The 15,554-nt window shown below is 43.7% G+C and overlaps 1 pseudogene across 1 annotated transcript in view; it reads right to left on the bottom strand.

The window, feature by feature from the left end:
* Positions 1–15,554, bottom strand: part of LOC144286930 (intermembrane lipid transfer protein VPS13D-like) — a 157,192-nt pseudogene that overhangs the window by 129,924 nt on the left and 11,714 nt on the right. The window contains exons 6-17 of the transcript XR_013354875.1: positions 12,461–12,577; positions 9,667–9,771; positions 7,920–8,090; positions 7,409–7,509; positions 6,393–6,561; positions 6,124–6,225; positions 5,755–5,956; positions 4,577–4,756; positions 3,371–3,501; positions 2,462–2,537; positions 1,878–2,048; positions 754–884 (exon numbers count right to left, since the gene is read on the bottom strand). The product of XR_013354875.1 is annotated as an intermembrane lipid transfer protein VPS13D-like (transcript). The remainder of the gene's footprint in view (positions 1–753; positions 885–1,877; positions 2,049–2,461; positions 2,538–3,370; positions 3,502–4,576; positions 4,757–5,754; positions 5,957–6,123; positions 6,226–6,392; positions 6,562–7,408; positions 7,510–7,919; positions 8,091–9,666; positions 9,772–12,460; positions 12,578–15,554) is intronic.

Here is a 15,554-nt window from a genome sequence, read left to right as displayed (position 1 = left end):
AATGTGGTAAAAAGCTAAGATACATAAATGTCATCAGAAAGAAACCTCTTTGACTAAGATAACAAGAGGATACTACTTGTTGCATTTGTCTTGAAACACACACACTCGAAACAGAAAACAGGACTAATTCTTCATCCCATACCACCTTCGGCTCCACTTTACTTGGAACAGTTCTGCTGTCCCTTACACTTACAGGGGCTCTGCTCCCCAAAGGGAGCTGCACTTTCCCTGCTCCACCTACTGCTGCATCTAAGCAGGGCACCTCCATGCCACTGTGCTACAGACTGAGTTTTGCTGGACTCGTAAAGTATTTCTTGGCTCTCCTTTTCTATGGCGTCCTCACGTCGGCTGGTCATTTAGTAGCACAAAGTGACTATCTACCCTGGAAACAAAACTGGGGCACCATTCCAGGTGTTTTTCATCTGATAATAGTAAGTGAAGGGGAATACTCTTATGTAAAACATTTGTAAAACATCAGGTACAGAAAATGGAACATGAACGAATCTTAAGAGAGTTCTAAGACGGACACAGGGAAGAAACACGGTTTAATCCCAGCCATTTGTTTTTATTCTTGATACTCTGACTGTAAAAGCCAGGAGATTTTATTTTGGGTTAGCTATGATGGATTTCCTATGTTCAGTTAATTTACTGATTGTAGTTGAAACAAACAGGTTTAACTAGAGGAGGTGAAGAACTTGACAGAAAGAACGCCTGCCCCCACCCTGCCCCTGCCCCTGCCCCTGCCCCACTTACAATGAAATCACCCACTAGCAAACGATCGAGAGTTTGTCGGATTTCTGCCTTGGTCTGCATCTTCAGTTTGTTGTACTGTCTTCGGGCAGCTTCTGCCACTCTCAGCTCAAGTTCAGACTGATAACCAAAACCTGCAAGATTAGGGATGCACAGGAGAATGAGCATTTTCAAATGGCTGGGTGGAAAAGACCACTGCAACATTGTTCTCATCACCAATTTCCATCGGAGCTAGAAGACCATCTGCACAACAGTTCTACTCCTACTCGCCCTGCCACTGCAAAGGGTAACAAGAGTGAGGCAATGGTGGGGGACCTGGCCACGGGGGGGGGGGGGGTGGCACATGCGGGAAGGGCACCTAAGTTACTGGAATTTTTGAACCATTTTCTGAAAAGATCCCAGACTATTCTAAAATCCTGAAAGCATAACACTACGTTAATAGAGAAAGTGGAATTTGGAAGGAAATGCCTTCTATCAGGGACAGAGCAATAAAGCCAAGGCATTTACGGCTGTCGTTGACATGAAGACTCCAAAACTGGACCAAAAACTAAAGCAGCTCCACTGTTTTAAGAAGGGAGAGAGGGGCTACATGTAGGAAAGGACTATTGTGTTATCAATGTCCATGTCAATGAAAGTGTTTTTTCTGCTTCTACGATCTCAAATCTCTTTTGGGAACAAAGGGAAGCATGAATAAAGCAATGATGACATAGAACAGCATAAGGATGAGCTCTGCAGTATTTAACGCTGCACCAAACAAGTGGAACAGACCCTGCCATCTAGAGGGAAATTCTTGAACATTCCTCCTAAATTCACAGGCCTAAAATATCCTGGGTAGCCAAGGAAACCAAGATTCTAATAGAATGGAAAGAATTTTTTAAAGTATGACAGATGAGGGCAAAGAAAATGAAAATATTTAAGATATTGATCCCCTCTGGAAAAGTGACTTTGCAAGGACAACTACTTTGATTCCATAACTAAGGACAACACCATCCATGTGCCCTCTAGGTCATGATTCCGGCCACTACCAGGTCACTTCAATGTGTAATAACCCCTGTCCAAAGCACTAAAAATGACAAGAAAGATGTCTATAGAAAGTAACATAAGATCAAACAAACAAAAAAGTTAACCTGAGGTATGAACCTTTCCCTTGTAGAAAAAGTCTGCTACTTTTTTAATAGCCTGGGGATTATATATGATGTTCAAAGGCCTCGTGCTGACATTCAGCCGCCTCTCAAAATGGCTGTGCACTGGATTTCTCTCATACAGCATCTCAAAAACTGGGTCGTCTGGGTCCGCAGCTAAAGGGAAGAACCAGAGAAAGAATATGGAACACAGCAAAAACAATCACCTTATTCTTAATAACCCGTAAGGAATTCTGGAAAAAAAGATATTTTCTAAATTATTTTCCAATTAGTTCTCATTTATGAAAAATTCATAAAATAGAGACCCTAACGAGGACTAATTTTCAGTAGGAATCCTCAAGATTGGGGTGTTATATTCACTCTCATTATGGAAACCCAGGCCTCGGAAGCCCTGCAGGCTTACCCCTGTCACACACAGGTTAACAGAAAACATGGTCTCCATGAACAACAGAGACCCACACAACAAGCCGCTGGACAAAACAGGACACACTCCCTCTTACAACTGACCAGCACTACTGATCGATAATCTTATTTCTGAAGATTAGTTTTAAGAACATACGACAAATTACCAGGGTTATGATCACTTCTGTCTGTAGATGTTGTCTGGAGACCAAAAGACTGTGAGACTCTGCCAACTTCTTTTTGCTATTAAAACATACACAAAAGGCACAGATGTCAGGTGAGAGGGGACAATTCACTGTGCAAACACTTCCTCTAGTTTTGCCCTTTGGCATCACTCTCACTTAACACAACCACATCAAAACTCATCTGACATCGGATTAGAGGACTTGCAGACTGACCTCTCTAGTCTGTGCCTTTTTCTAACCTAATATGGACAGTATGCTACTCTGCAGTCCGCGCATTTAATGAATGACTCCTAAATGAGTATGAAGTATGCATGGCTTCTTAGATTATGCTGCATTCCTCCCACCCTCTCCAGAGTCCCTCCCCTAAAAAAAAAAAAATCACAGACAGAGCAAGTGGCTAAATGCTCAACTATTCTGACCGTATCTTTACCAACTTAACAAGATCAAAGACCTAATTGGTAAAGTATACTGAATGTAAAAAATTACACATATATAGGTAAGTTGAAGTGGTTCTCTTGTAAGTCTGGAAAAGATCTGTGACTAAGGGTCAAAATGCATGAAAATGAATTCCAGATAGAGGAGATGCAAACATTGCCCTTGAAATATGAAAACAGTGGTGCTTCTGGCATTTTCTTCCAAAACAGAGCAAACTACTCCATAACAGCCACGACTAAGGAGAGGAAGAAGGGAAGGAGGCACTGCTTCCTTCTAATCTGCTCTCTGACCAATTAAAAAAACCTTACTGAATTCCAGTTTGTTTTTTAATCAGCCCATCTGTCTCCAGATGACCAAATGTCAGAATGAATGGAGTTAGTGCTATTTCTTGCACGCCTAAGTCGGGCACAGGTCACAGAGCCCTGGACGGAGCAGCCATCCCACTGCCGTACATACTGCATTCGGGAACACCAGAAGGGGAAACACGGTTCCTTCTGTGGCCAGGTCCCGAAGAAACAGTCCCCCCAGCCGTACTGAGAGCAGCGAGGAATTTCTTCGAGGAAGAGATTCTGCCGATAGCTTCACATCTACAAAAAGATCAACAAAGAGTGGATACTACGCCATGATACCCTCAAGTATTTTAAAGGTATCTGGACGACTAAGTATCATGAAGTCTTTTTCCTTGAAAGTAAAACAAAAAAGCCTACCTATATATCAGTATGTCTGTATAAGTCACTCTCTATAAATACATAAGGAATATTAAAAGCTTTGTAACAGAATGAATGAATTCTTAACAGAGCACCTTATAATTGAGTTCAAGCAATCTGCTAATTCACACTACGTTTGTGCTATCTCAGCTCTCAAAATTATAAAGTCAAACAAACTTTTTTTTTTGGTTGTTTACCTTTAAATTATTGAGATAAGTGGCTATTTTTTGGACCAAAATAAAAGTACGTGTGAGATGTAAAAAAAAAAAAAAATCTGCATATTCATACACCATTAATTCAAAGTCACAAAAACACATCAAACATGGTCAGTCCTCATTATTCACGGGTTTCATGTTTGTGAATTCACCTACTCACTAAAACTCATTTACAACCCCGAGATCCATCCTGGTGGTGCTTCTGAGACATGTGTAGAGCAGAAACAAATCTGAGTCACCCAACGTTCACCCTTGCAGCCAAGGGTGAACCAGGTAACATCGCTCTGCTTTCTTGGTTTGGCTTGGTTCATACTGCACACAAATGCCCCTCTCGTGGTCTATTTAGTGCCAAGCTGTTTGCATTTTTGTACAAATGCAAAATTTTTGTTGGTGATTTCACTGTTTAAAATGATCCGCACACACAGTGTTGCATTCAGACAGGAGTTACAGTGCCGCTGGCCACGAGCTCAGTATTAATGAATCCCCTATATATATTAAATGAACTGTCTTTACACACAGACACACTTGCACCAAGGTCAGGTACCGATCCATCAGTGAACGTTATGATCGGAGGCTCAGAGGCCCTCAAGCCTATGTTCCCCCAGCAGCAATGACCCAGCGTGCAATTGCTTGGTGCTCATGGCCAGTTTCTAGAACAGAACGAGCACAAATAAGGAGACTCAAGGGGATGCTGGTGCAGGCAGGGAGCAGCAGCACCAGGCCGCTCTGTGGGGCCACACCTGACAACTCAAGCTGCAGGAAGGCGCTCTCCTCCGTCTGTGGGGTGCCCTGCTCCTGGCGCAGCAGTGTCACAGAACCCCGCTGCAGCCGCAAGTGCAGTCTGGCAAAAACAAGGTCCCGCTTCGTGTACGCGCTCAGACAGGATGCATCGGTGGTCAGGTCAAAAAACTCCTCGGTGCCTGAGCAATGACAAAGGAAAGACTTTAGGAGAAAACACGAAAACCAAAAACGGCACCACCAGGCACGCTGATTACGGCGACGATATTATTTAACAAGTTTCTCCCTTTTTTTAGGGAAGAATTCCAAAGTCAGGAGTGACTGTTTCATTCCTAATGTAAAATGATCGCAGTTTTGTAGGAAAGCTTATCAACTTATTCTCCAACAAGGGAGGACGTTAAGGCTCATGACAAAGTCCAGCTTAAGCAGCGCTGCCCAAAGCAGCGAAATGTTCTACATCTGCACCGTCTGGCCCAGGCACCACCAACCACAAGTGGCTTTGAGTCCCGTGGCCAATGTGGCTAGTATAACTGAGGAAAAAAATTGTTTTTCTTTGAATTAATTTGAATTTAAAGAGCCATTGGTTTGAAAATGGGTAAACAAACCTCTGGTGTTATAAGTCAAGAAATAGATGATAACATGCGAGAGAGTGACTGCAACAAATGCACAAAGCCCTCCGGTGTGCTGATTATGTTTTATTTCTCTGCCAGCATCCAGGTTAGACAGGAATACTCACTCTGGAAGTCACTGATCTGTAGAAGTATGGTGTGTGCACACTATATCAGTTTGCTTCAATTAAATATTTTTTTTAATAAAAATAAATAGCCATCTGTGGCTATGGCTACCATAATGGACAGCATGGGTCTAAAGAGTGGCCTTGGACTGATGCTTAAGCTTCAGAGTTTAAACCTTTCGAACTCACCTAGTCCTACAATCGCTGCCACTCAGTCCCGAAACTATGCTAATTATTCAAGTTTAGCAACAAAGTTGTAAATGAAGTATCTCTCAAAAATTTCCTCCATCTCAATCTATGAACGGGAGACAAACCGTTTTACAAATGTCTACTTCTTTTATTTGAAAATACCATGGGCCATTGCACAAACAGATGGATTTTTATGAACCAAGTGTCTCCCTTCACAACAGCCAAGGGCCGGGAAGCAAAATTCCGCTCCCACCTTACCTAGGATCTCCTCGGGAGTCCACTGTTCAGGCTGCTCTGCTGACAGTCCCTCAACCGGTCTCCCCTCAGGGGTCTGCTGCCCATACCAGCCACCCCAGCCAGGAAACCAGGATTGAAGGTACTGTAGCATCCCACTGCCTCCACTGGTCTCTGGGTCTCCAGGAGAGTCTCCTGGAGAATCAAATTGAGGCTCTCGTAGGCTCTGTGTCAACCAGAAAGGAGCAAATATGAGTCCCCAAAGACAAACAAGCTGTGACCTGCCACCGATCATTCTCTGTCCTCCCCATCCCCAAGAAGCACAGCACATCCACACGGAAGCAGTCTGAGCATGTTAGGACTGAACATATCTTCTCACAGAGGATTTCTTACCTCTGCCAGTTCTTCTTGCTTGTGAAATCGCTCATGAACCAGTTCACGCAAAATCTTCAATTCCTCAAAGCTCTGTTCCTCCTCAATCCGACGCATCTCCTCCTGTTTGGGTTAAAACAAAAACAAAAACAAAAACAAAACAGGTCTTATAGCTGCAGAGAAACCAGACACCTTCACAAACTACTCCAAGCACTGAGAGAGAACCCACCTGGCTCCCAACATTCCTGCTGAAAGCCAAGAAACAATGAAGATAACAACAATCCCCTCACCCTGTCATCTGCAGGCAGCAAGCCTCCTTTCAGCTTGCTGAAGTATTTGTCGGTGTAAGACACAGCATCGCGGGCACGGTGTAACAAGAAGTCCCAGGTACAACGCTTCCTCTCCTCTCTGATCTCGTTCAGGTTAGCATTCAGAGCAAAGTACCACCATTCTCGGCAGCTGAGAGGTGTCATAACAATGTTAATTACCTCTTACAATAAAAGCGACTAAAACATCCTCAACCCAGGACAATGTACATAAACAACCCTATTCCTCCTCTGAGACCTCTCTTCTCTTGCCCACCAATACTTCATGCCTCCAGCTCATTTCAACATTAGACTAAACCCAACATGTGAGTAAAGTCAATCTGCTGACAAAGAACATCAAATAATAGATTCTCAACTAAGACATCAATAATAATAATATAGTACTGGATTGGTTTGAATTACCCATAATAGCAGTCCTGTCTACTGACAGAGTCAACTAGTGACTACAAGGTAACGACGATCTTAAGAGAATTAGCAAGAATTTGGACACTAAAGATTTTAAAAGGCATACTTCAGAAAAGACATGAAAATACACAGATCTTTAAAATCTGTAATATACTAGACTGGTCGAGCCTATTACTGCAACAGAAAAAGATTTATTTTTGCTACAGAAATCATAAAGTGTGCTACATAAATGCTGCTCAAATAGCGTGGGAGCAGAGAGACGTAGGAAAGGAGGTACAGAGATCACTGCCAAGTATTTCCCACACGGGCAGATCCCAGTGGAGCGACACCAGTCTACCTGCTAAGTAAGACCAAGAGGACCTTAACTCTGCTGCACTCTACCTGAGAGCGAACCCACAGTGCCAACAAAACGTACAGTAAGAACGTCAACACAGATCAACCACGGAAATGACATTTTAAAGGCCAAAAATATCAACCGTAGTTTAGCTCCAGCCACGTGTAAGCGACAGTGATGCACATTTCTGACCCACAGACAAGGACAGCCACACCATACGGTGCCATTTCCAAGCACTTACTTCTCAGACACAGCCACTCGGGGCTTCCATCTTCGGAACCTGCTCTGCCTCTCCTTTCGCTCCAGCTCCTTGAGGAATGCCATCATCTGCCGGTACTGCAGCTTTTCAGCAGAGGTGGAGAGAAAAGAACTAGGTTAGAACTGACGTGTTTCTTTTACTCCATACCTCGGTCAGGCCACTAAACCGAACCCCAGTGCGCATGGAAGGCCACGTTTCAGCATCATGTGGCACTTCTCTCCAAGCGCAGACAGTGAAGTATTCGTATTTACTATATGTCCTGGACTCTGCCCAGCACTTCAAAACCAAATCAAAACTAACTTGACAGCACCCCAAGCCAACCCCAACCGTGTAACGCACAGTGGGTGCTACACTCGCCACACCTGCGGTCTCACAGGCACGCTCTTTCCCGCTGGGGTGCTGTGAGGCATCTAGACCTTCCTGTCACCATGCTTCCTTTGTCCCAATTACTGGTTCAACAAGGAGAATATAAAGCAGCAGGAAGAAAGAGTACCTGTGAGAGTTTCAAGGGGATGGTCTCCAAATGAATATCGCATTCGATCCGGGGAGCGTGCCGAGACCTCAGCGGCTCTTTGGAGCAGTTTCTCTTCAAGAGAGCAGATGCGCACACAGGCTCCAGGATGTAGTGATGATCGCGGCTCTCCATGCTCTTGTCCATGGCCTCCTGAGTGTCACAAGAATGTCTGTCATCATGGCAAATGTTTTCGGGATCAAGTTACATGCTGGTATATTACCGAATTTACAGTTTATTACCTCAGAATACCAAACCAGGACAAAAACAGGAATCTAAAGCTTGCTAGTATTTTTTTTTTTATCTATATTTCTTATTAGTTAAAACATTCCCATGGTTCAAAACTGAAAGGCAAAAAATGGTGAAATATCTCCTTCCAACTCCCATCCTCCAGCCACCCAATTATTCTCCCCAGAGGCAACCAATAATACCGATTGTTCTGTATCCCCCAGAGGCATTCCGTATATGTTCAGACTGATCCATGATTTTCTGGTTTTTTAACCATTCTCACACAAATGGTACACACATTGTCTTACCTCGGTTCTTTAAAATCAATACTAAATCTTGAAGACTATCCCATATTCATCATAAACATCTTATTTTTTCTAACCACATACAGTTCAACTGTATAGATGTACAGTATTTATTTAACTGTATTAGCAAAATGAAACCATTCTGTACAACAGCATGCAATCCAAAGAAAATCTTTCGTGGGGGGGGAAATGGAGTCCTTTTTTTCCATTCTACCTAAACCACCGACAATTCCTTTACCAAAAGATTAAACTCAGAATTTTTTTTTAAACCTTTATTTTTTTTAAGATTTTATTTATTCATGAGACACACACACAGAGAGAGAGATAGACAGAGACAGAGAGAGAGGCAGAGACATAGGCAGAGGGAGAAGCAGGCTCCATGCAGAAGCCTGACGTGGGACTTGATCCCAGGACTCCAGGATCACGTCCTGGGCTGAAGGCAGCGCTAAACTGCTTAGCCACCTGGGCTGCCCAAACTCAGAATTTTTTTATCCTTCACAAGCACTAATACTTTATGTCCCATGATTTTAATGACTTTCTAAGTACTTCTTAAAGGAATACCACCAAAGGTGACGTTTCAACATATATATAATAAGAAAGGTCTTCTTTAAGGATCAGATCTGGTGCTTTGTTCACTTAAAATCTAGATGTCAAATTTGTGACAGCTTAAAGAACAGGTAACTTGGGAATCCCTGGGTGGCTCAGTGGTTTAGCGCCTGCCTTCAGCCCAAGGTGTGGTCCTGGAGTCCTGGGATCAAGTCTCACATTGGGCTCCCTGCGTGGAGCCTGCTTCTCCCTCTGCCTGTGTCTCTGCCTCTCTCTCTGTGTCTCATGAACGAATAAAATATTTTAAAAAATTTTAAAAAGAACAGGTAACTATAATACAGGATGTTAGATGTATACCATGGACTACTATGCAGGAGTCAGAAGCAATGAACCAGAAATATAAATAGTGACATTAATCTTAAAAACACAGCTTTAAGTGAAAAAAAGGAAAGGAACCTAGAATGCAATACAAATGTGAAACATATCAGAACACTGTATATTGTTCAGCATTACATGCACGCAAAGTACCTCCAGCAAACTCATTTGGCATGGACACCAGTGGAGAGAGAGAGGGCTGTGGGCGCGGTGATCAGAGCCACTGAGAACAGAAACCCATGCAGTAGCCCCACACCCTTCCACCAGAATCGTACCTGTAACTCCACCTGGGGCAAATCCCCCAGGAAAGTGCAATCGACATCCCAATAGACACTGAACTCTGCTACGTCTAGTTGCTTCTTCCGCATTAACTTCTGTACCTGAGGTAAAACAGGGAAGAACACATGAGCCTCTTTATTCACAGACTTATTCATTCAATAAACCAGGTCTGAAGAGGCCTGCATCAGCACTTTGCAAGGCACCGGGAAACAAAACTGAATTAAAACATGGCTTTGCTCTTAAAGTGTTCAAAATCTAGCTAAGTAGGAATACACACACACATCAATTTTAATGAAGCAGAAAGCAGAAGAGTACGTAAGATGCTATGAGCAAACAAAAGAGAAAATGTCACCGTGTAGATGAGCATCAAAAGCTGTATGTTTCTGGCACAAGGTAGGCAGGGTAGGAGGGAAGCATGGGGACACAGGTCCAAGTGTCCGGTCCACCATACAAAAGGCCTGGCAGCTTCAGAAGCTGGTGACTACATCTGGGTAAAAGGAGCTCTGTACTCACAGTGTGAGGGCAGCACTGGTACAGGTGCACGAACACACACTTGGGAGTAGAGTTAAGTGCTAATAAAAGCAGCTTGGAACGCTACTAGGTTTACTGGGTTAAGTAGTTAACCCAAAAATTCACGTCCTCCTAGAACCTGCGAATGTCACATTATTTGGAAATAGGGTCTTTACAGACGTAATCAAATTAAAATGAGGTCATAGTGGATGACCGGGTCCCTAATCTAATGACTGGCATCCGAAGAAGAGAAGGCAGACACACAGGGGAGAAGACCATGTGAAGACGGAGGCAGAGGTGGAAGCTATACACCCAAAAGCCAAGGAATGCTAAGGCGTTCCAGAAGCAAGGAGGGACGGTTTCTTCCTCAGAGCCTCCAGATAAAACTAGCCCCACAAACACCTTGATTCCGATTTCAGGCTTCCAGAACTAAAGAGAATAAATTTCTGTCATTTCAAGTCATTTAGTTTGTGGTAATTTGTTAAGGCAGCCCGAGGAAACTAATACACTAGCAAAGAAAGTTTATGCCATACTAAGGAGTTTGGACTTCATACTTGAAGGGACATGGAGCCACCAGGATTGTGAGGAAGGCATGCCACCAGGGGCAAGTATGTGTTTTAGAAACAGAACTCTGGCAATAGTGCAAAGTAAAGCTTCCCACCCTGGTGTGCTAGAGAAAAAGAGACATGAGTGTATCAGGAAATGAGCAAATTTATACGCTCAAGTTACATTTAAAAATATCAGGCTTGGGATCCCTGGGTAGCTTAGCGGTTTAGTGCCTGCCTTCAGCCCAGGGTGTGATCCTGGAGTCCCAGGATCGAGTCCCACATCAGGCTCCCTGCATGGAGCCTGCTTCTCCCTCTACCTATGTCTCTGCCTCTCTCTCTGTGTGTGTCTCATGAATAAATAAAATCTTTAAAAAAAAAAAGAAAAAATACCGGGCTTAACCACCTCCAGCCCTCAGCAGTCACATGCATTTGCCCCAGGGTCCTGTCCAAATAATATACTTTTCCTATGTGTGCCATGATGTGGAAGACAGTGGGAAGCATTGGTTTAGAAAGAAACAATGGCCTGGGATGGAAGCAAGGTCGTGGAACAGCATGTTTATTAGCCCAGGCCAAAGCTTACAGGATACTGAAGTAAGGCAGTTGCACCGAGGATGACAGGAAGAGACATATTTGAGACATTTTGCAAGGAAACTGGCCAGATGCTGTGAGCGGCTGGATATTGAGGTTAAGGAATATGAAGCAAAAGGATGAGCACAGGCTTGTGGAGATAAGTGTAACGGTAAGGACACATGCTCCAGAGCAAGGGTGGCAAACTTTTTCTGAAAAAGTCCAGGAAGTACATATGACGGCTTTGTGGATCACAGTTTCTGTTTTAACTACTCAACTCTGCCCTCTGGGGCACAAAAGCAGCCTTGAAGCATATGTAAATGATGACTGTGACCATGATCCAGTAATTCTTTACAGACAAAAACGGGGGTAGGGGAGATTTTGCTCTACAGTGCAGTTTGCAAACCCCTACTCTGCAACTGGTCCATGTGGGCTCAAGACCTGGTTCCACCATTCCATCACTCTGTAACCTTAGCGTCCTTAGCTGTGTGCAATATGAGGCTAACAGTGGTGGTAAAAAGTACTGAGAATTCAATGAGATAAATCATGTAAGCACAACAGTGGCTGGCACAGAAAACAGCTCAAAGGATGTTAGTTTTATTCGTTGTAACATTCGGTAACTTGTTAGAGAATAAAGGGAAAAATTTGGTTTCAGGGAAGCAAAATGGGCCAGTGAAACATAAGGGGATAATTTTGCTTGTGACAAGCCTAAAACACCACAGAGATGTCCCATAGGTAAAGACCACGAACGAGAAGGTCAGAAGAGAGGTGGAGAATGGGGTTCAAGACGTGAAGGCATCAACCAATATTGCCAGGGCACACCAATTCTAGGAAACAGAAGCCTACCCCAGTAGTACACATAGCATGAGAAGAAAATCAAAGCTGAAATCTTTTCTGTGACTCAGTTTCCTTGTGCATAAAATGAAAAAGACCTTAAATGTTAATGTGGTTCTGAGTGAAATAACAAAACATCAGAGAAAATGGGCCACTTCCCTATTCCGGCACATTAATCTGTTGACACAGCAAGAAATATACATTCCCACCAAAGAACGTGGTAAGAAAGAATGCGATCTCCTTTACAGAACATGCAATGACCAAAGGCAGAGCCCCAAATTCCCCAGAATCAGTGCTTTCTTCCTAGCTTGCAAGCACAGTGCATACTCACAGGTTCATTCACAGCATTCTGCATGGACACATTCTTAATACAGATGCCGAACGCAAAAGGATGGGACGGATTAGTAATACCATCTTCGAAGCGCAAATGAACATCTTGAATTTTTAACTGCAAAGGGGAGAACAAAAGGAAAATGCATTTAGACATGTGCTACAGGTAGACGTCAAACTGCCCTTGAGCATTTAAATAAGCCACAGTAGTCCTGTGGCGGCCGAAGAGGCGGTCGGGAAGTGGGTGCTTCCTGCTGGGCCGCTGGCCGCTCCGCTTCGGTCCGCTCGGCTTCAGTCCGCTCTGCGGCGGGAAGCACCTTCCCCACAGGACATCAATGCAAGCCTGAATAAGAAAAACAATTTCTTCCTCCTAAGCCATGACATATCAGTTATATAGAAATACCACTTTGGGAAACAGTCTCCAAGAGAGCCTTGATGAGCTCATACAATCTCAACAGATCACCCCCCAACTTGCCCTTAAAGTTCTCCTTCAGTTTGATAAAGCTATAATTCAGCATTGGCGCAGAGGGTTAGGAACAGTCAATTTCAGGGGCTCTCTAAATACAAACAGATTCTGCAATAACGTGTGGACTTTTGTATTGAATGATGTTGAATTCAGAGAGGTGACAGAACTTATTAAAGTGGATAAAGTCGGGATCCCTGGGTGGCGCAGCGGTTTGGCGCCTGCCTTTGGCCCAGGGTGCGATCCCGGAGATCCGGGATCGAATCCCACGTCAGGCTCCCGGTGCATGGAGCCTGCTTCTCCCTCTGCCTGTGTCTCTGCCTCTCTCTCTCTCTGTGTGACTATCGTAGATAAATAAAAATTTAAAAACAAACAAACAAAAACAAAAAAGATATACAAGTGGCCTTAAGTATGTGGAAAGATGTCCAACATTAGCCATTAAGGAAATGCAAATCAAAACCACAGCAACTTAGCACCTCACACCCGCTAGTGTGGTCATCCTCACAAGACAGACAGTAACAAGGGTGGATGAGGTTGCAGAGAAGTTAAAATGTTCCCACATCAATGGTGAAACTGTAAAACAGTGCAGCCTCTTTGGAAAACAGTTTGCCGGTTCCTCATAAAATTAAACACAGTTACCAGATGACTCTAGCAATTCCACTCCCAGGTATATACTCAAGAGAACTGAAAACATATATTCACACAAAACCATATACATGAATGTTTACAGCAGCATTATTTGTAACAGGCGAAAAGTGGAAACAGCCCAAATGTCCATCAACTGATAGGCAGATAAACAAATGTAGTATATCCCGAAAACCGCAAAACCTCTCAGTATGGATAGTCCATTCAACCTCCTAGGCAGAGAGATCTGAGCACATGTTAACACAGCTTCTAGCAAGCCTAAGGCTGTGTCCCTGGGACATTCCAGCCTCATTCTGAGTTCCTGTCTGGAAAAGCTCAGGGCTGTTTGTTCCAGCCAACGCCTGACATTAGGTCCCTGACCTCCCTTTCTTAGAGCATGTACCAAAGACAGCTTACAATTGTGAATCCTTTCTCTGTCTCTATGAGATATGTATGTATCTCCTACAATCAAGGACTTGAAAACCATTCCTCTGAAATGTCATCACCAGGAAGGACAAGACCAGTCTCAATCTCAGTCTCTGTCTCTCGGAGCACAGAAGCCCAGCTAGCAGATACAGCTGATCTTATCACATGGACACTGACCCTGGGTCATTTTTCACCTGAGCCCTCCCCCACACGGATCCCCTGCCTCTCCCTGTCACCCCTGTGCAAACTGGAGTAGAGCTCTGTTCTTTCCACTTTTGTCAACAGTTATTGGGAAAAAAAAAAAAAAGTTATTGAATAAAATCTGTTTCTACCACTGTAACTAACATTCAACTTTATCTCTGACAATCTGTATCTTTGATGGAATACACTATTCAGTCATAAAAAGGAATCAAGTCCCAGAATATGCCACAATATGGACGAACCTTGAAAGCATTATGCTAAGTGCGAGAAGCCAGACACAAAAGGCCACATGGTGTACGACCACATGGATAGGAAATGTCCAAAATAGGCAGTTTCCATAAGAGAAGTAGTTCAGTGGTTGCATGGGGCTAGAGGGAGCGGAGGAAAGGGTGTGGCTATAAGTGGGGATGCAGTTTCTTTTGGGGGTAATGAAAGTGGTCTGCCATTAGGGACTGTAATCTAGGCACTTTGTAAACACACTGAAAAAAAACACTAGAGTGAGGGGATCCCTGGGTGGCTCAGTGGTTTAGTGCCTACCTTTGACCCAGGGTGTGACCCCGGGGTCCCAGGATCGAGTCCCACATCGGGCTCCCTGCATGGAGCCTGCTTCTCCCTCTGCCTGTGTCTCTGCCTCTCTCTCACTGTGTGTCTCTCATGAATAAATAAATAAAATCTTAAAAAAAAAAAAAAACACTAGAGTGGAGCCGCCTCACCTGGGTGGCTTAGTGGGTTAGGTATCTACCTTTGGCTCAGGTCATGATTCACCTAAGATCAAGACCCTCACTGGGCTCCCTGCTCACCAGGGAGTCTACTTCTCCCTCTCTTTCTGCCTCTCCCCCCACTTGTGCGCGCGCTCTCTCTCTCTCTCTCTCTCAAAATAAATAAAAACTTTTTTTAAAAATTAAAAAAAGAAAAAACACTAGAATGTATACATTAAAAGTGTGAACTTCATGGGATATGAACTAAATCTCAGTTAGTTCAAGCTATTAGTAAAAATAATGATGAATTATTTAAAATAAATGACAGCTAAAAAAAATACAACTGTCTAAAACAGAATTCAAAGCGCTCACCTCAAATGTACCAATCTCTCTGTCAATCTCATGACAGTTATGAAACCAACAACCTCCGACAGTTTGAGGGGAAGTAGTATACCTTGAAACCATTTGGCCTGTGTCACGTTGGCATTGCAAGAAAACCCCAGAGGTGCTATGTATGGGCTTACTCTTAGGGCATTTGTGAAAACGAGAGCAGACCCTGGTCTAGTTTTTGAGGAGGAAAACAAAACTGTAAGTAAAGTAGAAACCGTGGCCACCAGCCCTGACACTGTAACTCATCAAACCACCACCAGATCCATCAGTAGGAGATTAAACATCTCCGTGGG

The sequence above is a fragment of the Canis aureus genome, chromosome 16 (genome assembly GCF_053574225.1).
Source record: "Canis aureus isolate CA01 chromosome 16, VMU_Caureus_v.1.0, whole genome shotgun sequence".
Lineage (NCBI taxonomy): Eukaryota > Metazoa > Chordata > Mammalia > Carnivora > Canidae > Canis > Canis aureus.
This window is presented reverse-complemented; position numbering and strand designations above follow the sequence as displayed.